Raw genomic sequence first — 26,008 nt, forward strand, 5'->3', positions numbered from 1 at the left:
ATCAGCTGTGCTTCTCGGAGCATGCATCCTTAAACATTAGTTCTGTGGCCCGGTGTTGCTTGAGAGAACGTTTGAATGAATGAGTGAGTGAATGAGTGAAATACAGACAGTTCCTGGCTTGCTATGGTTCAATTTATGACTTTTTGACTTTACGGTGGTGCAAATGTGATTCAGTAGAAATCGTACTTTGAGTTCTCATACAGCCATTCTGCTTTTTCTTTAAATATGATTTTCAGTAAATGACGTGAGATGTTCAACACTGTATTATAAAACAAGCTTTTCATGAGGTGATTTTGCCCACCTGTAGGCTAAAGTAGTTGTTCTGAGCACATTTAAGGCAGGCGAGGCTAAGCTGTGATGTTTGGTGGTTTAGGTGTATTAAACGCACTTTGGACTTTCAGTATTTTAACACGCGATGTTTTATCAGGACATGACATCATTGTAAGTAGAGGAGCATCTGCACAACAGAAGCCGGACTTCTCTTGCACAATTGCTCCAGCAGTTACTGAGATTTGTTTGTCAGGAGCCCTCATCAGCAGTAAATGCTGTGCTCTGAAGCATTTAGTAGATGTTTCTCAACAGTGTTTTACAGTGACTAAGCACTGTGTCCCATTGCCGGGGTGTGGAGCTCAGCCCCACCCCTACCAGCTCAGCGATGTGTGCCCATCAGTCACCCTTGATAGATCTCGGGGACTTATTCTGTGAATGGGGAAGCAGAGGAATAAGGGAAAGATGGCAGAGGGAACGACTGCCAGGAGGCTTGAGGGAATTCGAATAAAGCCCCAGAAGCAGTGCCAGGTGGAGAGTGGGTGCCCTGTGAAGGCTGGCTGTCATTATTATTATGACTGCAGTGTCATAGCCCTGCATGAGGTCTTTTCAGGATACCAGGAGGGTGAGACATAGCCCTCCATCCATTGATCAGCATTGCTGGAAACCTGGACGAGGAAAGCCTGGAGCTATAACGCTGCAGAGCATGGTGGAGATACAGGGGAGTCACTGGTTGAACGCAGGGGTGGCTTGTTTTGTTTTGCTAGGAGTGGGTCAGGGAAAGGAAGGTGGGTAAAGAGAAAAAAAAACAGGGGAGAAGGGAAAGGTAAGGTCTACTGTAAAGGGCCTGTGCTTGTATCCTCTAAAAACGCAGAAGAGAGGAAGCCTTGCAACCTAATTTATGTATGGTTTTGTAAAGAATTACAGGGCTGTATGCAACTGAGTGCAGAATTAATGACATCTACCATGTTTGTTCCGTCCCGTCAATATAAACTACCTATTTTACACATCCGTTATTACCGGGAGATGAGGGAGGGACGGGGTGGGTTGGGGAGGAGCGAGTGGACAGGGAAGTGAGAAGGGAACGGGGCAGGAGAGCACAGACACAGACGCCTCCTTGCATGGAGGTGTGCTCCCATCTAGTGAGACTTTGGTTTATTGCAAAGTCAGTTCGATTTGGGTAACGGGAGGCAGCAGGGCTGATGATATTGCATCTGATGAGGGCCAAGCCCTCACGCTCCTGATCCCGCTGCCTGTTTGGGTGACTGAGGGAGGGTGGAAGGGAAGCAATCGCCAGGCCAGGTGGAAAGGCACCCACCTGCTCGGGTAACCAGGGCTAAGCCTGCAAACCGGCAACGTCGCCATAAACAGTGGGCAGAACCAAGTCAGGAGGAGTGGTCACTTTGAGAACCCTTGCTGCCCGATCAGCAGACAATAGAAACGGAGTGAGAGGCCCTGCCCCACCTCTGGCCGGGGAGCCGAGCATGGAGGTCCAGGTTACTCGGATGCCCCTACAGCATTCACCTCCTTGGGTTTACGAGCCCTCGAGCACCCCAGGGCCGCCTGTGGTCCACACGGGGCGATCAAGCCCCACCGACTGGGCTGCCTGTTTTACCTGTAGCTGCACAGATCCCCCCACCGACAGCAGGGGGCCACTTTCCTTTCCTTGAGGAGGGGGAGTTGCAGCTTCCCTACTGCCCTCAGACCCCTACGTGGACCCCCAGCACCTCCTTCCATGCCTCATGCCACTGCCTTCTTTTCGCAACGCGGCTGTCATCCACAAGAATTAGCCGTCCTGGCTCTCCTGAACTTTTCCTTAAAAACCTTCATCCAAAATTCCTTTGAGTTGCCAAGCAGCTTCCCACACAGGCAGTAACGGAGACACATTGGGGGAGGAAGGGGACACAGAGAGGCTGCGGCACTGAGCTCCCGCAAAGAATATGTGAACCGAGGGGTCGGGGGACTCCCAGAGTTGGATTTCTGCAAGAGACAGCCATCCAGGGCACGTGGGGCAGCCTCCACTCTGTTCCCTTTTGCTTCTTAATAGCACTGAAAGGGTCCTCCCATGAAGGAACCTCATCCCTTCCCCAGTCTTCCTTGATCTCACACTCGTCTCTCTCCCCCGGCCCTTTCCTGCCTGCCTGACCCCACATCGGAAGCCGCAGTCCTGCAGCAGTGGCCACCCCGTTAATGAAGCGTGGTTGAAATCCGCGCTGCCCCCTTCAGAGCTTGCTGGCTCTGCCCGCTCTTCCTGCTCTGGTCTCACCTGCCTGGCCTCCCTCTCGCGGCAGGTTTTTCCCACTCAGCCTTCACGTTTGGGATCGAGAGCCACATCAGCCAGTCCAACATCAACGGGACGCTGGTGCCGCCCGCCGCCCTCATCTCCATCCTGCAGAAGGGGCTGCAGTACGTGGAGGCTGAGATCAGCATCAACGAGGTACGTGATGTTTGCGGGGCTGGGCTTCCCAGCAGCGGGGTCTCGGGACCCCAGTCCAAAGCCCGCGTGTGCTTCCTGCAGGCGTCTGAGAGCAAGCTGGGGTTGTTTGTTTGGTTTTTGTTACACTTTGAGCATCCCAAATCCGAAGTCCTAAATGTTCCAAAATCTGAAGTTTTTGAGCATCAATGTGATCCTCAGAGGAAATGCTCACTTGAGCATTTCAGATTTTGGATTTTCAGATTTGGGGTGCATAACCAGTAAGTATAATGCAAGTATTCCAAACTCAGAAAAAATTTCACACTGTGAAACGCTTCTGGTTCCAAGCATTCCTGGGAGCCTGACAGAGGGCATAACCAGAGGGACAGTCAGGGACAGAGAGATGATGGCCCTGTGTTAAAGTGACTTCAGGTGCTGGTTTCACGACTGTGCTCTTTGTGGAGCTGATCCGGGGAAGGATGGAACAAAAACCATCAATTAAAATCATACAGATCCTCTTGTATCCCCTGCCACCTTCTAGATTGGGGCTGTGCCGATTTGATAGAAATTTTGAAAGTCAGTTATTTGGGATTTAAACAGATCCCTTCTCCTCCCTGGCTCCTTCATCTGTGCTCTCGGGATTCAGCTGAGTCCCACACGGATGAGTCCACGTGTCCCAGTTCTATCCTGCCTTCCTCAAGTTCAGAGCACACAAAAATGTGTTTCTCCGTCCACGAGGCAGAACCCGGAGCAATGAGGGTTTCATGTGATTCGAGTATTTAGAAAGCACGTCTTACTTTTAAGTGTGTACAGAAATTTTTTTGATAGTACCAGAGAATCGAAAGATGTTCAGACAAAAATGTGAATCAGAAGCCCAGACTGGAGCTCCCTCAGTACAGCGTGGTGTTGACAACACCAAGTCAAGGGTGATCCCCTTACCGGTCATCTTTAAAAAAAAAACAGAAAAATATGAATCAGAAGTAAACGAGGTCATTGTCGGTTGTATCGTGGCTATATTCTGTCTAAACCCTGAACCCAGGGCATCGTTTCAAGTAGCTGCAAGTGCTTAATTTATTAGATCAGATGGGCAGGTTCACCAGGAAGGAAATCCTGAATGTTGCAGGCATCTCTAAATCGGGGCCGATGCTTCCAAAGACTTACTCCTCCCACAAAAGTGGTTACTAAGAGATTCCACACTTGCCGTGGCACCAGACGGGGTTTCTCCTGCTCAGCATTATGTACATTTGTGGCTGGACCCTGCTCTGTAGTGGGGACTGTCCTGTGCACTGGAGGATGTGGACCAGCATCCCTGGTCTCCACCCACCAGCTGCCAGTAGACCCCCTGCCAAGTGGTGACAATGAAAAATGTCTCCAGTCATTCCCTGATGTCCTCCAAGGAGTCAAAATTACTCCCCCCATACACACACCCCTGCCCCTGTTGAGAATCCTTGCATCAGGGATATAGCACTTTTGTTTAGGAATAAAGGAGACACGTTCACATATCCTTAATGCCCCAGTTCAGGTTGACACTTACCAAATATCAGGTCTCCCTCAGGACAGCCACCATACCTAGTTCTTCATCGACGATTCCCCTTGTCCACCTCCCGGTCCTTGGCCCACCATGGAGTCCCTCTGCCCTGCCCCTACAGTCCGGGCACCTGCTTGATGCCGCCGACCCCCGACCCCAGCCCCTGAGCTCCCAGGCGTCTCTGTTTCTGGGCCACCTTCCTGCACCTCTCCCACCTGGAAGGCAGAGTCTGGTCCTCGATGTCCTCTTTTGCGGTTGCTGACGGCTGCCCTTGGCTTACTTTCTCAGGATGGCACGGTGTTTGACAGCAGCCCCATAGAGTCCCTGTCCCTGATAGACGCTGTGATGCCCGACGTGGTGCAGACGCAGCAGCAGGCGTTCCGCGAGAAGCTCGCGCAGCAGCAGGCCAGTGCGGCGGCCGCAGCGGCAGCAGCAGCGGCTGCAGCAGCAGCCACGGCAGACACGGCAGCCCCGGCAGCACTTTCCCAGCAAAGTCCACCAAAGAACGGAGAGGCCACGGTCAACGGGGAGGAGAACGAGCACACGCAATAATTAAGTGTGGGGCTTCTGGCGCTTTATTGTGCTTCTAAAGCTGGGCGAATGCAACGACTTCTTAGAGATCTGCCTGCTGTCAACTTCTCACCAGTTGCTTTCCAGTGCTTGCTTACTGTACGGCCGGAAGACCTTCACATTCCCCGTTTGTCACCTAAATCCTTAGACCTGACCTTCTCGACACACATCCTGGATTTTATGAAATCCTGCTGCCCTGCTCCTGAAGGCTCGCGTGTAACAGGGACAAGTACCAGATGATCACTGTCCAACATAAGCAAGTATCTCTCTCAGCCTTCCATGCAGAGGGTTTTCAGCCAAATTATGGTCTAGTAGGCGAGCCCATGGTCAGTGCAAGGGCACCACGCCCTGAACACCAGACATCATCTTACTTGGTCATTGCAAAACCCCGGGAGGTTAGACCTGTTAGCTAATCGCCCAAGAGTATGCAGTAGATGAGTCAGAGCTCGACAATCATATCACGAAACTTGCTCAGGCCCGGTGCACCTTCCACCAACTAACTCCCACATCAGAAAATCTATTTAAAACTAGAACAACAGAGACAAAAGAGGTGCCATGTCCTGGGACCCAAAGTCAGAATGCAAGGCATGCCTGTGCTCCATCAAGGACCTGAGCCATTCTGCCACCCCTCTGGTCTGAGGTCGGCTCCTTACCCGTTCCCCATCTCTGGTCGTTTCCTCTGGAGGCTGTTCCCTGCAGTGGCCGTGGGAGTGGGAGTTCTTCTACCCAGGCTGCGTCTGGGCACTGACCCCTGCCCCAGGGAGCCCAGCCTCCTTCTCTTGCTGGTGCACGTGGCTAACACACCCTCGCTCACTGCTCTTAATTTCTGCAGCAGCCAGCTCAACCCCCTTCTCAGCACCTCATGGCTGGTCTGCAGACCAGCCTGTTGGGGCGGCAGCATGCCACGGCCGCCTGTGGATAAGTGAGCAGGTGACAGCCTACTCTGCATGCCTATACAGAGTCCCAGGCCCCCACTGCACGGCTGGCTAGGACGCCAGCTGTCCTCTCGCCATCACCAGGGGATGGATCCACCAAACATGGAAGATCATTTTGCTTATCTTCATCTTCTCCCAGCCACATGGGAACTTGGGAAGCATAAAAGAAGTAGGGTTTTTTCACAGCCCCGCTGTTCCTGAGGGTAGGCTGTGAAGATTGTGTGTCAGGCTTCTCAATCCAAGCAGGGTCACCAGGCATTTTCATATTTTTATGTGTTGACCCAGAAGCAGTGGATCTTAGGTTACCTGCCACTGAGAAGTGAGTCCTTCTCTTCCTGGGGTTTTCCACCAAAATACCTGAACAAGAAGATGTAACAGCAGACTCAACTCTACACAGCATTACAAAACTGTCAGCTGCTGCTGACTGTGTGCTAGTTAGATCGGACCGCTGCCTTCTCTTTCCCATAAAGCAGGGGCTACTAAACTTTCCCTAAGGGGCCAGACAGTGGCTGTCACAGGCTTTCAGGGCCAGGCAGTCTCTGTCACAGTGACCCAACTCTGTCTTGAAATGCAGAAGCAGTTGTCCTCTTCTGCTCGGGCTGCTGTGACAGAGCACTGCAGATCTGCGGCAGAAACAGCAGACATTTCTCCCCGCAGGCCTGGAGGCTGCAAGTCTGAGCTCCAGGTGAGGCAGACTGGTTCCTCCTGAGTCCTCTCTCCTTGGCTAGTAGACACCATCGTCTCCCTGTGTCCTCACATGGTCGTCCGTCTGTGTGTGTCTCTGTCCTAATCTCCAATCCTTATAAGGACATCAGTCGTATTGGATTATAACCCACTCTAACAACCTAATTTTACCTTAATCACCGCTTTAAAGACCCAGTCCCCAAATACAGTCACCGTCTGAGGTACTGGGGTCACGGTTCAACCCATATCAGTCGCTGCAGGTAATGCATAAATATATGGGAGTCGGTAAATAACTTAAACGTTATTTATGAGGAGAGGCTGCAGCAGGCTAGATTTTGGCCCATGGGTCATAGTTGACTGGCCCCAGTTTTATGGAATAAATTAGTGTATTCCTCACTCAAGTTTGAAGACTGGCAAAATACAAAGAGACATAAAATACCCAATCACACAAAGCCATGATTTAGTTATAATCATCAGAGATGGTATCGCCTAGTACATAAAAACAAGGTGTTCCTAAAACAGAAGCCCCCTGAGAATGAGTTTCCTTTTTATTGATGAGCCACGTGCCTTTTTGTGTTTCCTACAACAGATAATCACTCAAAACCCATGCAAATTGACTGGGACGTTGAGATTCCACCCAACAAAGCCACAGTCCTTCGGGGCCATGAGTCCGAGGTGTTCATTTGTACCTGGAACCCTGTCAGCGATCTGCTGGCTTCTGGGTGAGGATGTCAGGGGCGGGACGCTCCATGGTCAGGGGAACCCCTGCTCGCCTCTAGCATTCTGCCTCAAGGGACACGTGCTGTTGTCTGACCTCGTCTGTCACGTCTTCCCGACATGAGCAGATCCCGAGCAGGTCCTGTTAACTCCACAGCTCTGTGTGTCTCGGATTGTGAAGTCGACATTCCACGCCGTGTTCTCCATGGGATGGGGAGCAAAGACATTTAAAACTGATAAATGCGGAGGTGGGGAGGAGAGGAGGGGGGATGGATGGGAGGGGGGGAAAGAGCTGTTCCCACCAAGAGCCGACGTGCGTGTGTTTTTATTCTGCAGGTCTGGAGACTCGACGGCCAGGATATGGAACCTTAATGAACACAGCAACGGGGACTCTACCCAGCTTGTACTGAGGCAATGTATACGGGAGGGGGGACACGATGTCCCCAGTAACAAAGATGTCACCTCACTGGACTGGAACGTAAGCATCTTCCACCCCCTGGGCCCCTTGAAATGTGTGGTGGCCCTGCCCTGAGCTGTGGGCTCACAGGTGCTCTCCATCTCCAAGAGATCCTGCTTAGGCCATGGCGGGCACAGAATGAGCTGGGTGTTGGGTGGCCGTGCCTTCCCATGGTCAGCACACATGAGCGAGTCAAGCCTGATGGCGCTGAGAGGGGGACCTCACAGCGTGAAGGTGGGACCCGCGGAAGGCTCAGCTGGGGAGCTGTGACAAGCAGCCAGGAAAGAAAACTTTCCACCTGGAGAGCTCAGGACCAGCAGCTAAGTGCATTTATACGTGGGACACATGCCGTTCAACTTCTTTTTGCTTTCTGCATAGTCTTAGGATGACTTTCTGTAGGTATTTTAAATTCTGTCCTTAATTAGACAGCACACATGTTGAGTGGTTCCAGTGTGGCTTTCTCACTTCCTGGTCCACATGCCTTGCATTTAATTTAACAGCAGTGTGTGCTGAAGTAGTCAGAGATGACCCGTTAGTCTCTTAATGTGGCATCAGTTATCGGCTTAGGAATATTCTAGACTTGGGATCCTGGCGATTTCTGTGTGCTTTTCTGGTGCCACCACTACTAAGCTGCTTCTGTGGGTTTGTGTCTCTTTCTGGCCCGCAGAGCAATGGGACGCTTCTGGCCACAGGTTCATATGACCGTTTTGCAAGGATATGGATGGAAGACGGTAGTCCTGTGTCTGTCGTGTTGAGGTTGGACAGGACCTTCTTCTGTATGTAACCGTGAAGTGAACAGACCATGGCCTTGAAATCAACATGTTTGTCTGTGTTTGTTTTACATAACACGTAATCTGGCCAGCACCTTAGGCCAACATAGAGACCCCATCTTTGCCTTGAAATGGAACAAAAAGGGGAATTATATTTTGAGTGCTGGTGTAGACAAAGTGAGTATTAACTTAAAACAAATACTTTCGATCTATACATGTTTATTTTCATTCTCCAGATAACACGATGTTTTCTTTGAATTCTTAGGCTTTCTCCTTCCCCTTAAGAAATCAAAAGGACCTGTATAGGTTTTGTTTTTGTAATTTTGATCTTCGTGTTAATTTTACCATGTAATCTCTGTCAGTATATTCCACTGTTCTACAGACCTCTGTGCAAAGTGTCTCTTCTTTTGAGGTTCATAGTTTAATGATAAAGAGAGGAAAATCTCCAGACTGTGTTTATCAATGGCTGGACAGAGCAGGGGGTGTGGGTGTGCTCTGTGTAAACTTTCACCCCTAGACTGATGTTAGTGACACAGACTGTTCTCTTAGCAGACTTCTGCTCTCCTAATTTGATAAGCTCCTTTTTCCCACTGTAGACTGCACAATTCCTGAGCAGGAGTAAAACGGACCCAGGGACAGGGCACTGTCCCCTGACAGGCCACGGAGCCAAAGTGGGACTCCTTTACTCTGCACTTGGACAGGGCTGCCAGAGAGATGTGATGGCTTTAGAGCCGGGTGCCTCTCGAAGCCATCATGGGGTGGAAGATCCCAGAACAAAGAGGAAGGAGACATAGAACCATTCCCCCACAGAAACTACACTGGTTTCATGATAGTTTGAAAACTTTACTCTGTTACTGCTTTCTGTTCATTCAAGGTGTAAAATTTAATATAAAATAATAAACGAACTCTAAACATCATCACATTCTTGGAGAAGTCATGGGTGCACTTGGCAGGGTACAGCCCACACAGGCGATAACTGGCCCATCACCTGTTCTTCTAAATAAAGTTTTATTGATACACAGCCACTCTCATTTGTTGAGAATTGTCGGTAGCCGCTTTCACCCCTTAGTGGCTGAGTTGAGGAGTTGCAATAGAAGACCATTGGACCTCAAAGTTTAAGGTATTTACCAGGGGCCCCATGACAGAAAGAGTGCCAGCGCCTGTATGTGGATATAACTGTGTAGGTCAGTGAATCATTTGTTCTTTTTCTCTATATTTAAGCCAAGAAACTCTTCATTCAGACTTGGGAGCCTAATTTATTATAATATAAGAAAAGATAAGCTGCTGTGGTTGACACACTAAATGTGTCGTGTAACTATCATCAAATTTTTCCCAAGATGTTCTAGTTCAATTAATACGCATACACAGCACTCTGTCATGCCTTCAGTAGGCCATTGGTAACTGCCACTTGAATTATGAACATAATTCAAGAAAATGATCGCTAACATTTACAGCAAGCAGGCATTAGTATGTTCAATTCCATTTTACAGAGGAAGAATTGGAGCGCCAGAGAGGTTTATTACCTTGTCTAGTGACACACAGCTGGTGCAGCATGGAGGAGGATCAGTCCCTGGTTACCAGTAACTCTGCCCTCCGACTTGCCGAGCATTCTAAATCGTTTCCTGGCCACCTTCCCACCTGGCGGATCTTTATTGTACATTCATTTGTGTGTTTCTCACCGGTTATTTATTTTGACTCTACCAGGTGACGGACTGTACGATCAGTAAAAATGCATATTTGGAATCATGTTAGTCTTTTGGGTCATGTATGTCCCTCTTTACTCCTTAGTCAATCATGGCAGGAATAATAACAGTGTCCTTGAACATAATACCCATGGAGAAATGTAAATTATGATGATGCTGGTGTGACCTTCAGTGTATGCTTAACCCAAAGTGACAAAAATATATTTCACATTCTCAAAGCTTTTGTGAAATGTTTTCTTTGGTTCAATGTATATTTAACATACACGTCAACTAAATGTTCCAGTGACTGATTGTAGTATGTGAAAATGTATCAGACATTTGTGAGTTTACTTACAGTTTGACCCTTGAACAGCACAGGTCCACTTATACATGGTACTTTTTTGGTCTGGTAAATACTGCACAATGCTATAAATGTCTTTTTCTCTTCCTTATGATTTTCTTAATAACATTTTCTTTTCTCTAGCTTATTTTATTTTAAGAATACAGTGTATATATATATATATAACACAGAAAACATGTTTTAATTGAACGTTAATGTTATTGGTAACAAGTCAGATCAATAGTCGGCTATTAGTAGTTCCGTTTTGGGGAAGGCAAGAGTTACACGTGGATTTTCAACTGTGTCCTGGTCGGTAACCTAACCCGCCCATTATTAAAGGACCGATTGTACTCACAATATATAATCCACATTTGTTTGTGCTTGAGAAATTAAGAAAACAGTTGCAGACAAACAGTGACAGGTGGTCTAGAGCTGACCCCAAATGTAGGAATACCATGTTTAAAAGACACTTGCTGCTCTGAGTGATCCCTCTGAATGTTTCTACAATCAACCGAAAACATAACCAGCTCTTAAAATGAAATCTTTATGAAGTCCCACTGACAGACAGGTGTAAAGTTTCCAATGTCGTTGAAAATTCCAGTTAATGAAGACTTAATTCCAATGGTATTTATGGAGCTGCCCCTGGCTGCTGCTTTAAGTATGTTCCTAGCATCAGTAAGTTCATCAGAATTCATGATTTACTTTGTGTTCCGAGTTGCCGATCACCTTTTTCCTTACTGTAGACCCATAAATCAGAGCCTGACCCGGGCATAATCCGATGGCTTTGTCACATCGCGTGGTCCTGGTTCATGGATGGTCGGTGAGGGGAATTTCCAGAAATGTCTGTTTGTGCAGCTCTTCATTTGGAAAACTGCTGGAAAGACATTTAGATATGTTTTGGTACAGGTATTTTAGCGTTTTGGGATGAGGGGGCATCACCACTGATTTGGGTAGTTTTCTCAGTTATCAGTTAAGGCTGCTGTGTCCGCTGCAGTAGGCACCAGCTCATGTGGCTGTAGGTCATCACATGTGGCCGTCCAAACTGCTGTGTGTAAAACACGCTGTGATTCCAAGTCCTAGAATGGGGGGCAAGAAAGAATGTCAGATACCTCATTAATATTTTTCTATACTGATTACATGTTGAAACAATAGTATTTTGGCATTATTGGAGTGAAATAAAATACACTGTTAATGAATTGTACCAGTTTCTTTTTTTCTTTTTAATGTGGTGACTGTAAAATTAAAAATTAGTGTAGTGACTCACATGATACCTCTATGGGACACTGCTAGGCAGTTAGCTTATTTGGGGAGAGCATGGTGTCACACCAAGGTCAAGGTTCAGATCCCCTTACCAGGCAGCCACTAAAAACCCCCAAACAACAGAGAAAAGAACACTCCCCTCTGCTTCCCCTTCTCCTACTAATATGACCTGTCCTCATCCTGAACTTCCTACAGCTTCCCGGAAAAATTAAAGGAATAGCTCTATTGGACTGTGATGGTTTAGAAGGAATAAGGTCCCACTGTCTTTTCTTGTATGATGCACTTTTCATGAGAAAACTTTGCAAGAAGAATAATTACTAACTTTTTCCTTTGTTTGTGGCGTGCAGACAACAATCATTTGGGATGCCCACACAGGAGAAGCCAAACAACAGTTTCCTTTCCTTTCAGGTTAGTTTTGTTTTGATTTTGTAATTTAAAAGGAATGATTCAGAGTTCTGTGAAATGTCCCTTAAAGTAATTGTGAATGCACAGAGGGAGCAGCCTGTGGAACCTCGCTGGTGGGAAGGAGACCCATTTTATGTTAAGTGTTGTCGTTCAGGTTTGCAAGGTACAGACGCCTCAACACCCACCTGCTCCCGAGTCTGGAAACACCAGCCAAAGAGCCAGGGCAGGCTTCTCTGTCCTGCTGCTCCGGGAGGGCTGCTGTGTTGGGGTCCCCGACACCACTCCGTGTTTGGCAGTCTGCTGGGTGGACACACAGGACTCAGCATACACACCTAATCTTCTTGTGGGAACGGATACAAAGCAACATCAGGAAAGGGAAGAGGCATGAGGGATGAAGTCCCAGGGAGAACAGACGTGAGCTCCCCGGGGAGTCGCACGGGATCTGCTTAATTCCCCCAGAAGTCAGCTGTCTTCCAGGGAAGCCCGTTAGAGACTTGGTGCTGAGGGTTTTCATTTGGGGCTGGTCACATGGAGGCACCCATTGCCGACCCCATGCCCGATTCTAGACTCCCAGAGTCAAGCAGGTGCTCAGCACAAACTGCACTGTTTGCACGGACAGCACAGGCAGGGGCCGTTCCCATCAGTGAAGGAATGGTGAGAGCTCGTATCATAAGAGGTTGGTCAGACCTTGATGGCTAAGCCTCAAAGCACTGAGCTCCTGGCCCTTGAAGACATTACCTGGTTACAATGGCCCGAAACGCTATGTAGGCAGCACCCTGTTCTCTGTGTGACGTGTGCTCTAGTGAGGCACTGTTCACAGCCCTCAGGCCATGAGCTTTCCCAGTCAGGGTTCTGTGAGCACAGGGCACAATTCCAGAGCTTCTCTTTCTCAGAAGCAGCCTGTGATGATCCTGAATAAAAGGGACTCGCTGAGATTCCTAAGGAGAAGGGGCACACCACGTGAGCAGCTCCCTCTCCCCCTTGCTGTTCCTTCCCGAGCCCCCCGCCTCCGGCCATCACCTCTCACTTGATGCGTAAATGCCTCTAGGGAGTGTTCCAGTGGGAGTGCCTCAGGGGAGCAGAGACTATACAGACATGAGCAGTGCATGGCCATGAGGTCCCCGGAGTGCCAAGTGATCACTTGAGCAAGTGGGTGCCTGAGAGGAGGTGGGAGCAGCCGCCCTCAGCCGCAGACCCGCTCCTTGTAAGTGGACAGGCACGAGGCTTGGAGGCCACAGGTACAACAGCCATGGGGACTAACACATCTGTACCCCTTCTCTGGCTGGTAGCTGTGCTGACGGCCTGAGATGGCTTGTCTCACTCCATGCTCAGCGTCCCCTGAGGGCTTATCAGAACATCCTTGTGTGCAGCTGAGACCCCACGACCTGACTGATGGACAGAACAAGGATGGAGTCTGGCCGCTCTGCCTTCACCACCTGGTCTTTACGTGTTCTTCCAACATCTTGGGGCACTGGCTCTGAGGACAGAACGAGGGCTGGGCTTTTAACAATGGCCCTGGGCATTTCGGTGCATTGGAAATTGTCTGGATTTGCTGCTGCTGTCTCAGCAAAGAACCCAGAAAGTAGAGAATGAGAACGTAACTAAAGTGCAGCATTAGTTAACCTTTGTATTGTTCCCATCGTTGTTACTTCTGAGGTCCCTTCAGGGGCAGGGCTCACACTAGATTAAGGAGTTGGGAAAGCTGGGACATGGAGAGGTCTAGCGGGGAGTGACCAGAGGGCAGTCACCTCAAAACCCTCAGCAGAGCCGAGGGTCTCTTGGACTCAGGGAGGGTGTTCCTCACGAGTCCTGAACCTTTCACCCAATTTCATCCCTAATATGGGATTCTTGTTGACTCTAATTATCCCCGAATCCATGGGATGCATTAATGTGTTGCAGGATTTTTTTTTTTTTTAATTGGGGTGTCTTGAGCAAAGGCTATGAAATCTTTTTCCTCTTCTTTTTCCTGCTCTCTCTGTGAAAGCAAGTCTAAAAGGCCCACCGTGGTGATACTGCTCAAGCAGGAAGGTGCGGGGGCAGGCAGCCAGCACACCTCACCTGCCCTTTCTCACCTGTGCCGTGGGAGCAAGAGATGCTGCATGTCGTGGGGCACAGAAAGGGCCACGGGGCCTCTCTCCAGAGGCATCTTGTCGTCCCTGCAAATGTGGGAGGAGAGGGTCTTTAAGGTCTTTAAACCTAAGAGTCAGTTCACGAGGGAATATGTTTTATCGTGTTACTAGATATGGCTTCTCCACCATGCTGTCAATTGTTCTAAGTCAGCTGAGCTCTGTGCACAGCTGATAAATGTCAGCGTCCTCCCTGTCTTTCCTGCTCCACAGCCCCTGCTCTTGATGTGGACTGGCAGCACAACACTACCTTTGCCTCCTGTAACACAGACATGTGTATTCATGTATGCAGACTTGGCTGTGACCGCCCAGTCAAAACCTTCCAAGGACACACAGTAAGTTGGACTTCTGAGTTTCAGACTTGAGTTCATGAGAATGTGATGCGGGAGCCTTTTTATATATTTTTTTTTTACCTAGAATCAAAGGATGCCATGACAGCAGACCAGTTCCTCTGCAGACCTTTGCTCTTGAACTGTTGCAGCTACCCTAGGCAGCTGGATTAAATCAGTGACGGGAAGGCAGTGAGAAAAAGTGACCCTGAGGTGATCTAGATGTTGGACTTTGTGGCAAAGGCTATGAAAAAAATGTACGAGGATATAAAGGAAAAGATGCTTGTAATAAGTGAATAGATGGGGAGTGTCAGCAGAGAATCGAAATACTATGTTTGGGGAGTAATAAGTGAATAGATGGGGAGTGTCAGCAGAGAATGGAAATACTATGTTTGGGGATCCCCTGTTAAAGCAGAGGGGTCTGATCAAAGCCCCTGGGGAGTTCCCATCATGCCCCCAATTTAAGGGAATTCAATTCCATTGTCCTCAGTGCCTTTGCCTTTCATTAATACCCACCAGTCTCAGCTCCCAGCCCAATGCGTTCCTGCTTCCAAAAGAAGGTTCTTTGGAGCACAGGTATCCATTGCCCCATGAATATCTGGCTGTGGTAACAAAGGGACACTTGCGTTTTCTGGTCTAAACTTGTTTCACCACTAATCCTGGATGATCTGCGATCTTTTAATAGTGCTGCCCGCAGTCTGTGTGTGCCGTAGGGTACAAGGTCACATAGCTATGTGATTTCCAGCTGCCGTGCCCGGGATTTTACCACCGTGCCACCACTTGGCTCTTTAAATGGCTCTCCTTGTGGCTAATCGTTGGAACAAGCCTCAAGCGAAATGTGGCTGAGCCTACTTCTTCCTGAGACTTTTGAGCCACTTCTCGATGCTTCCTAGTAATTGTGACTTGGGCTGAGAGTGGCGGGTGGGTGGAGGTGGCGCTCCATTCCCAGGAAGGTTCAGCTTGAGACAGTTCATGGTGACTGGCTCCAAATTCCTGGGCCCCAAGAAACCAACCCATCGATTCTCCTGTCAGCATCCGCAGCCAGAACCAGCTACCCTTGTGCACATTGACACACGCCCACACTCCCACACATGTATGCACTCACTCACACCTCCAGACTCGAGCACATGCACGCACACACATACATGCATACACACTCGCACACACGCAGGCACACTCAAGCGTACTCGCACGCACACTCACATGCCTGGACACTCATGTATGTGTATGAAAACCCACACACACTCACATGCATGCCACTCACACGCCTGGATACTCATGTACATGTATGAACACCCCCACACGGCCACATTCTCACACACACGTGCAGACGTATGCGGACTCACACGTATGGACACTTGTGCACATGCACACAAAGTCATGCACACTCATGTTCACTTGCGCACACATGTGTGCACGCATACGTCTGCACGCTCACACACAGGTCCACACTTTATCCCCTCTCCAGTCTGACCCCTTCATCCTCCCCTGGCTCACAGATGCCCACTCCTTGAACTCACATGCATGCCCACTCACACTCCTGGACACTCACATCTACATATGCACACCAGCATACATGGCCACTTGCTTAGACACATGTCCATGTATTCATACACATCCATGCACTTACACACGTCTGCACACTTACACACCCCTGGGCAATCACAGGCACCTCTGTGCACATGCCACTCTTCAATCTGACCCTTTCATCCTCCCCTTGCTCACACAGGAGCCCACTCCCTGGACTCCAGGCTTTCTTCCTCCCTTTTCCCAGGCCATCCGTGCCATGTGGAACACTGATGTGGCCCTGCCACTTCTTTGCTTCACACCCTTCACAACTCAGTTTCCTTAAAAAGTAGTGTGACCATATAATTTATCCTCCAAACCAGAGTTCTTAGGTGTGTGAAATTATTTAGAAAATGAATTATGAGTGTGAAGTTAGTTAATTGTTGGGCTGGACAGCAGGCATAATATTGTGGGATTGTCCTGAGCAGATGGGGCCCTACAGTCACCCGAAGGAAAAGACCCTTGTGGGTGCACCTTCTACTTGGTCTCCATGTGCGGCACAGTGTTCCTCTGCCACAGGCTGTTCCTTTGTAGAACCGTGTTCCCTGTGTGTCCCCCTCTCCCTTGCCTGCCGTGTACATTTGCCTTTGTCCCCCGGGGCTTAGCTTCGGGATCTCGGGGCCCTGGTGGCCCTCAGGAACACTCCTGTTCCTTTGTGCACCCAGCATGCTGAGCTGCCTGGTAGAACTCCCCTGCCCTTTGTATTTCCAGGCTGTTTGCACTAGAGGGCAAGCCCCTTGGGTGGGTTTTGTTTCTCCTGTGTGTTCTTACAGAGCCACCCTCTGGGCTCTGGCGTGTGCTCGTGCACTTGGGGCACACGGGCCTCCTGTTCCCCGTGGAACCGCACCGTGGTTGAGGGGTTTCATTTGTCTGCATTGACCCCCGGCCACTGCCACTCGCCAGAAAAAGGTAGCAGATTTAGATAGAAGCAGTAGCTGTAGCATTAAAAATGCACAGGGAAGTGATTTCCATGTCCAGTTTTAAAACAGCTGTGGTTTTGGTGTTTTTATTTGCTACCTATACTGTATGTGAATTCTTCATTTGCTTCCTTCCTAGTATGGAATTTTTTCCCTTCAAGAAATATTGATGAGGGTGGCTGCTCATTTGTGGTATATGGCTGTCCTTTTATATAAATGAACAAGGCAAAGTGATGAAAAAGGAAAACGCATGGCCTCCCAGGCTCTTTGCTTTGCTTTTGGGGAAAGTCCCAGGTGGCCGGTCAGCAGGATGACAGAATCTTGCTTCCCCTGGAGGATGGCCAGCAGGATGACAGAACGCTACTGCCCCCAGCAGCAGTCTCTGGTGGACGGTAGGCAGGATGAGAGAGTGCTACTGCCCACTTGTGTACAGCTGCTGGGGTGACAGGGTGCTACTACCCTCTTGTGGACAGCCACTGGGATGACAGAGCACTATTGCCCCCTGGTGGATGGCAGGATGACAGAGCACTACTGGCCCCTGGTGAACCGTAGTCAGGATGAGAGAGTGCTACTGCCACCTTGAGAACAGTCACTGGGATGACATCGCACTACTGCCCCCTGATGGACGGTAGGCAGGATGAGAGAGTGCTACTGCTCCCTTGACGATTGGCAGGGGGGTTACAGAGCAACATAGCCCCTGGTGGATGGTCGGCCGGGTGACAGAGCCCTGTTGCCCCCTGGTGGATGGCTGGGTGAGAGCGTGCTACTGCCCCCTGCTGGATGGCAGGGTGACAGAGTGCTACTGCCCCCTGGTGGACGGCCACCATGATGACAGAGCGCTTCTGATCCCTGGTGAACGGTAGGCAGGATGAGAGAATGCTACTGCCCCCTTGAGGACAGCCACTGGGATCATAGAGTACTATTGTCCCCTGGTGGACAGTGGCTGGGATGACAAAGCACTATTGCCCTGTGGTGGATGGTCGGCCAGATGACAGAGCACTTCTGCCCCCTGCTGGATGGTTAGCAGGATGAGAAACTACTGCTGCCCACTTGTGGACAGCTGCTGGGATTACAGAGCACTATTGCCCCCGGTTGACCATAGGGAAGTTGAGAGAGTGCTACTGCCCCCTGGTGGAGGGTAGCAAGGAAGAGAGGGTGCTACTGCCCCCTTGTAGACAGCCCCTGGGATGACAGAGCACTACTGCCCCCTGGTGGACAGCAGGCAGGATGAGAGAGTGCTACTGCTCCCATGAGGACAGCCAGAGTGGTTACAGAGCACTATTGCCCCTGGTGGACAGCGGCTGGGATGACAGAGCACTATTGCCCCCTGGTGGATGGTCGGCCAGATGACAGAGGGCTTCTGCCCCCTGCTGGACGGTAAGCAGGATGAGAAAGTACTGCTGCCCACTTGTGGACAGCTGCTGGGATAACAGAGCACTATTGCCCCTAGTGGATGGTCATCCGGATGACAGAGCACTGTTGCCTCCTGGTGGACGGCAGGGTGACAGAGTGCTACTGCCACCTGGTGGACGGCCACCATGATGACAGAGCGCTACTGCCCCCTGCTGGATAGCCACTGGGTCTGTTCTCAGGCCTTGATATCCTTTCCAAACCCGTTCTATTTTTCAGAATGAGGTCAATGCTATTAAATGGGATCCTTCTTGAATGTTGCTAGCATCCTACTCTGATGACATGACATTAAAGGTAAAGTTGGCATCTGTAGGGATGAGCTCTTTTACCCTAAACAGCCCACAGTACTGAACGCAAGTCTCACATGTGGGGGTTATCTGTACTGAGTCCTCTTCCTTCCTCTATAATTTGTCCCATTACTGACTGTCAGATTAGCTCTCGCCCAGTGAACTCTGATGTACCAGTCAAGGGTCCTGCTAGGAGTCCCAGCCCTTCCTGGGCAATGACCTGCTGTTTTTTCCAGTGGGACACTCCAATGGCTTGTGTACGGTTCACAGCCAGCAGTCTCTTGGCTCACTGGAGGGACATAGCTTGCTCATATTGTTACCACTGTGTTCTCTAGATCTGGAGCATGAAGCAGGACACGTGTGTGCACGACCTGCAAGCTCACAGCAAAGAGATATACACCATCAAGTGGAGTCCCACCAGGCAGGCCACCAGCAACCCCAACTCCAACATCATGCTGGCGAGGTAAGGACAGGACGCCTGCACAGCCCAGCCTCGGCTCCTGAACTCAGCCTGGCCCGCTGTCACTGAGGCAGCAGCACAACAGCAGAACTTCCTCATACGCAGAGAGAACAGGACGTTTTGCTGGAGCATTGAACGTCGTAGCTCCGTTTTGAAGGGGCCGAGATAGAACTTTTAAGTGAGACTGGGAGAAGGCACTTTTAAGTAAGACTGGGAGAAGGCACGTGTTGAGATGGCTTGAGGCACTTGGCTTTGCTGAAGCTTTTCCTGACAGCAGAGAAAGGAAAGGGAAAGAGTTCACCTTGGACCTTGGGCTTGGTTTATTCGTTCAACTCAGGGCTTACATGGGCAGGAATTTCAAGCAGGGATAAAGGTTCCCCCAGCCACAGCCAGACTTGACCTGACATTGTATATAGTGAGTCCCCTAAGACACCAGCTTCGGAGGTAGTGGAGTGGCCAGCCAGTCACCGCCAGAAATGGGAAGAGGGGTTATAAGTGACAAAGGTGGCCTCCCACAAACCACGTGGCTTTAGGCTTCATTCAAGAGCATTATTTTGCCAGAAGCTCGCCAGACCCAGTTAAGAGTAGAATGTTCCACTCCCGTTATTTCAGGAAGAACTCTTAGAAGAAGAAGCTAAAGAGATTCTGAGACCGAATGCTGTGTTTGTAGTGACCTGACTTGATGTTAACGCTCTGAAGATTGAGGCCTTGGTTAGGAATATAGTTGTCCTCAAGCAGAAGGTACTTATTCAGAGACAGTCAGGACAGTAGCTGAGTGTATATATCCTACCATCACTGCACAGTCATAGACGGTGACGATGATGGTGATACCTTACTCTGTACTGGGGGAGATGAGTAGACTTAAAGCTTTTGATGGTGTGACAACTAAACTGGCTGATAAAATGGCCAGTAAATTAAAGTCAGATGGGAGCTGTCTCATGGTCACAGTTTCATCTTTAGAGCCAGACTCCCCTCTGTCACAGCCTCATCCTCACAGACCAGCCCAGACTCCTGGCTATATGTCCCACTTCCTGCTCTCCCTGAAGAGAGAACGTCCCTCCTGCAGTTGTCCCTCCATCCCACTATCATCATCGTGTTCCCTCCACGGGATCATTCCCCTTAGCATCTCAACGTGCTCTAACGTCGGTCATCGTGAAAACAATAACAAAACAAGCCTCCTGTGACTTTACGGCCCCTGCAGCAACGAGGCTTCCACAGAAATGGCCCCAAGCCAATTATCTCATTTCTTCCTTTGCTTGCTCAATCATCGTCTCCTTGTTCCCTAGGTCGACTTTATACACGACGTCTCTGATGTGCATTTCTCCATGCCCAGTGAGTGTCGAGTTGCTGTGAGAAGGTGTCCGCTCACCCTCTTCCTCTCGCAGCTCACCCCAGTCAAAAGCATCATGCTCTGGGCGTACGCTGGTGATGCTCAGTGTCCTGTCTTGGAGGGGTCCCTTTCACTGCATAATCAGATAAGTCGGGATTCTGATTTGCAAGCTGCAGAAACTGACTGGCTAACGGAAACCAAAAATTATTGAGAGGGATTGCGGCAGCCTGAGAATCTCTGGGAACCAATATGGCAGCTACACAGAACTGCCAACATCAGGCTGCAAATCTTGGCCAAGAGGATGACAAAGAAAGCAGTGGATACTGCCCACACCCTGAAACTGGACCCTGGACCCTCCCCTCAAAGCACACTCAATGCACCTCCCAGCACAGACCTGCCTGCTGCCACTACTGCTGCCACTGCTCCTTCAGAACCGCTTCTCTGCCACCCATTCCGTTGGGCACTCACTTCTAACTCAGAGACTCTGGAGACATATCTGACTGGCACTGTCAAGTCATGCACCCTGCTCTAGCTGCAAGAGAGGATGTAAAAGCAAGTAGCTAGCCTCTCTGCTTCTAGAATGAGAGGTGGAGCTGTGCCTCATCAGGTTGGAGAGAATGCTCAAGGAGAGATTAAGAAGGTACAGCAACAACTATCAGAGACCCCTGGGCAACCCAGATACCAAGGTCACAGGGTGCTCTAAGTGCATCTGCAGCTTTGTGACTCCAAAAGTCCAAATCCAGATGCTTTCTGGAACAGCTCTTCTAGAATGAAAGGGATACTTAATCTTGATGTGAAAGGAAATGTCACATGGCTGAGCTGTCCACAGGGTCCTGAGAAAATCGTGTCTGTCTTTTCTATTTTATACCTGGGTGTCTTGTGACCTCAATGCATGCTGCAACAATTTTTGCAAAAAGGAAAAAATACACAAACACACACGTATATTCATGCTCTGCATAACAACATTTCAGCCAACAATGAGCAGCATACACGGCAGCGGTCCCATCATATTATAATGACTATACCATATAGCCTAAGTGTGTACTAGGCTATACCATCTACGTTCGTGTAGGTACTCTCTATGATGTTCACGCAGTGATGACACCACCTAATGACACATTTCATGGAACAGATCCTCAACATTAAGTGACACATAACTGTGTGGAGATATGGATAAGGATCTGAGCAAAGTCAGGTTCCAAGGATTCCTTTGACTATGTCATCGGTTAGCCCAGCACGGGAACACAGGCTAAATTAGTGAAAAAACCATGCCCCTTATCCACCCACTAGCGGGCATATTGAGGACATGCTGTGCAGCTGCTCTGTGACACCCCCATTTCCTGTTCATCCAGCTGGATCACTACCTTGCCTCTGGCCCTATCCATACCCTTCTCAACAGCATTTGCTAGAATGAACAAGAAAAACTTAGAAACTATACAAATACTTTGAAATTAAACAATACCCTCCTAAACAACCAATGGGTTAATGAAGAAATTAAAAGGGAAATTAAAAAGTTTTATGACACACATTAGAATGGAAACATATCATACAAAATCCTATGGGACACAGCAAAAGCAGTTTGGAGAGGAAAGTTTACAGCACTAAATTCCTTTATAGAAAAAGAAAGTTTTCTAATAAACAACCTAAAGGCACTAGAGAAAAAACAACAAACTAAACCCGAAATTGGCAGAAGGAAAGAAGTTAGTAAGCTCAGAGTAGGAATAAATGAAATAGAAATTTAAACAATTGAAAAGGTCAATTAAACGAAGAGTTGTTTTTTCCAAATATAAACAAACTTGGCCCAACTTTAGCCAGATTAACCAAGAAAAAAAGAGAAGATTCAAATAAATAAAATGAGAAATAAAAAATGACACATTATAGGTGATGCCACAAAAATTCAAAAGATCATAAGGGTCTATTATGAATAACTATACACCAACAAATATGATAACAGAGGAAATGAATAAATTCCTGAAGAAATACAATTATGAAGAAATAGAAAATCTGAACAGACCAAAAACAAGTGAGGAAATGGAATCAGTTATATAAAATCGTCCATTAAAAGGAATTCCAGGACCTGATGGTTTCACTGCTGAATTCTACCAAGCTTTTGAAGAAGAGTTGATACCACTTATCTTCAGATTATTCTAGACATTGAGGAGGAATACTTCCGAACGCATTTTATGAGGCCAGCATTACTCTGATCGAAAACCAGACAAGGACACACACACAAAAGAAAATTGTGGACCCTCACTGATCCACCTGGTTGGCTGCCTTTGGTTTTGACCATCTTCTCTGGAGGACTTTCACAGCCAGGCATATCTGTGTTCTATACAGATGTGTAAGAATTTGGTATATAAGTTAAAAAAAAAAAAAAGGAAGGAAAAACCATAGATAATGAAGTAAGCACTAAAAGAAAGGCGAGAGAGATCAAAGATAATGATGATGTGACACATATAAGTGACGTCAATGATTTTAGAACAGGGATCTAGCTAGACTACTCAATATATTCTACAATCTGCATATAATCTCTATTTGTTTACTGATGTTTGTTTTAAAAGTGAATTTATCCAAAAAATGGTGCTGGAACAAAGGGAAACCCATATGCAATAGAAAAACGATGTACCCATTCCTCACTTGTACACAAAAATTAACTCAAAATGGACCTAAATAGACTTTGTAATGCACTGAATTATGTCCCCCCAAAATTCACTGAAGCTTGAAATGTGTCCCCCAAGTTTCATGTATTAGAAACTTGGCGCCCACTGTGACTGTTATGCAGTAGGAAATCCTATTATGGTAATTGGAAGGTGGGGACTTGAAGAGGTGATTAGATTGTAGGACCGTGCAGTAGTGAATGCATTAGTAATGGTGGTCAGAGGCGTGGTTCTGAGGGCTTTAAAAGGAGAGAGAATGAGGAAGTTGGTCTCTGTCTTTTGTTTTCTCTGCTCTGCTATTCCACAAGGTGATACCCCACGTCACTGAAGTCACCACCATGATCCTCACCAGATGTGTTCCCTGGACTTTGGATGTCCCAGGCTCAGAAACTGTAAGCAATAAATTTCGTGTTCTTTATAAATTGCCCAGTTCTGTGGATTTTGTTATAAGCAGCAGAAATAGACTAATGCAGACCGAAAGGAAGTGTTTGAACCATAAGAAAACATAGGTATAACTCTTTGTGACCTTGGGTTAGGAAATGGTTTCTTAAATACGACCGCAAGAGCATAATAAACTTAAGAAAAACAATTTTAAATTGGACTTCATGAAAATGAAAAGCTCTTGTCCTTCAAACGATACCATGAAGTAAGTGGAAAAACAACACACAGAATGGGAGAAAAACTTTGCAAATCACACATCTAATAAGGTACTTGTATCTAGAATATATAATGGACCCTTACAACTCCATAATAAAAAGACAAATAATCCAATTTAAAAATGGGCAAAACAGTTGAATAGACATTTCTACAAGAAGGTATGCAAATGGCCAGCAAGCACACAAAAAGATGATCAACATTATTAGGAACTGCTGAAATCAAAAGCACAATGAGTTACCACCTCACCCACCCTAGGACAGCTAAAATTAAAACAAATGAACAGATAAGAAGTGTTAGCGAGGCTGGGGAGAAACTGGATCTCATACACTGCGGGCAAAATGGCGCAGTCACTTTGGAGGGCAGTTTAGCAGTTTCTTACAAGTTTATACCTAGAGTTACCATGTGGTTCAGCAACTCCACTCCCAGGTGTATATCCAGGAGTATATGATGAAAACATGTTCACACAAACACTAGTATACAAATGTTCATTGAAGCAGTATTCCTAATACTAAGCACAATGGAAACACCCTAAATGCTCATCAACTGATAAATGAAAAAAACAAAATATAGCATATTCATACACCGGAATGCTATTCAGCAATAAAAAGGAATTGTCTTAGCCTATTTGGGCTGCTGTAACAAAATACCAAAAACTGGGTGGCTTATCAACAACAGATGTTATATTTATCACAGTTCTGGAGGCTGGAGGTGCAAAATCAAGGTGCTGGCAGATTCAGTGTCTGCTGAGGGACCATTCTGGATCACAGATGACACTTTCTGTCTCCTCACACAGTGGAAGGGACAAGACTACTCTCTGGGGTCTCGTTTATAAAAGCACTAAAAACATTCACAAGGACTCCACCTTCCTGATCTAATCACCTCCCAAAAAGCCCCACCTCCTAAGACTATTTCAACATACAAATTTGGGGGGACACAAATATTCAGACCATAGTAGGAATAAAGTACTGACACTTGCTACAACATGGATAAACCTTGAAAATATTATGCTGTTTAAAAAGCCACACACACAAGGTCACATATTTTATGATTCTATTTAAATGAAATGTCCAGAACATGCAAATCCGTGGAGACAGATAGTAGATTTGTGGTTGCCAGAGGCTGGAAAGTTGGTAGAATGGTGAGTGACTGGTAACTGGCACAGTGATTCTTCTTGGGATGTTTAGAACATCATAAAATTAAATGATGGTGATGGTTGCATAACAGTGGGAATATACTAAAAACTGCTGGATTTTACCCTTTTTAACGTGTGAACTTTGTAAAATTGTTGATAGAAAGCACGCAGGGGCTCCATCCAAAGGGGCCCTGATTCGAGCAGACCCTGAACTTGGTGGGGGACAAATGCTTCCTGGACTTGGAGCCAGAAGACCTGGATGCTCGCCCTGCCCTTCTGCGTCCAGCATGTCTGTCACACAAGTTCTCTTGTGTGTTGCTGTTTCCTCAACACACATTCACATCCCAGCTACAGTAGCAGCGACTCCTACGGACAGCCTACTACGTGCCAGGCACTGTCCATGTACATATTTCACTGCATTTACTTGCTCCTGCCAGTGGCCTTATGAGGTGGGTACCATTTAACAGCTGAGAAAACAGAGGTCTAGAGAGGTTAAGCAATTTGCCAACAGTCACACAGCTACCGAGCACTTGGGCAGGAGTTCAAAGCCACCAGTGCCCAACTTATTAGCCACTGTGTGATCCCCTCCTGACAGCCACCTGAAACTCCAGTGTCTCAATTCTGTGTTTAGCATAAAGTGTCAATATATTATCAGAAGAATGTTTTTCCTCCGACCTTTATATACAATCAAAAATTGCTTATATTTGCACTAATCGTTTCTTAGTATTTCTTCAGTACCAAATATTTAATTTCTTGAATTACTTATTTCCAAGGTTTTGAACTCCTCAATATTTTGAATCTGCCTTTGGCCTCTGACACAAATGAGCTATCCTAGATATTTCTGGGTGGAGGGGCCAAATGATAGTTTGACTGAGGGCACCTGCCTTAACACTTTCAAATGCTCGGTGGTAGCTCCACACTTCCCTCATGAGATGGAACTAGGGCAGAAATCCCAGCTCATTCTGGCAGCACATTCCTCAGTCCTGCCCATCTCCATATCACCAGGTAGGCATCCACTGCGTAGCAGAACAGCCACCAGAAGCAGGCGCTGTACAGCAGCTGGATCCACATCTGCAACCAGGAAGAGCCCAGCATCAAAGCTCCCTCAG

General features: G+C 47.9%; 1 pseudogene; it reads left to right on the forward strand.

Moving 5' to 3' along the window:
- Positions 1–2,566: 2,566 nt before the first annotated feature.
- On the forward strand, positions 2,567–19,130 carry LOC134369061 (F-box-like/WD repeat-containing protein TBL1X; annotated as a pseudogene).
- The last annotated feature ends 6,878 nt before the right edge of the window (positions 19,131–26,008 follow it).

This window comes from Cynocephalus volans, unplaced genomic scaffold, assembly GCF_027409185.1.
Source record: "Cynocephalus volans isolate mCynVol1 unplaced genomic scaffold, mCynVol1.pri scaffold_35, whole genome shotgun sequence".
NCBI classification, from domain to species: Eukaryota; Metazoa; Chordata; class Mammalia; order Dermoptera; family Cynocephalidae; genus Cynocephalus; species Cynocephalus volans.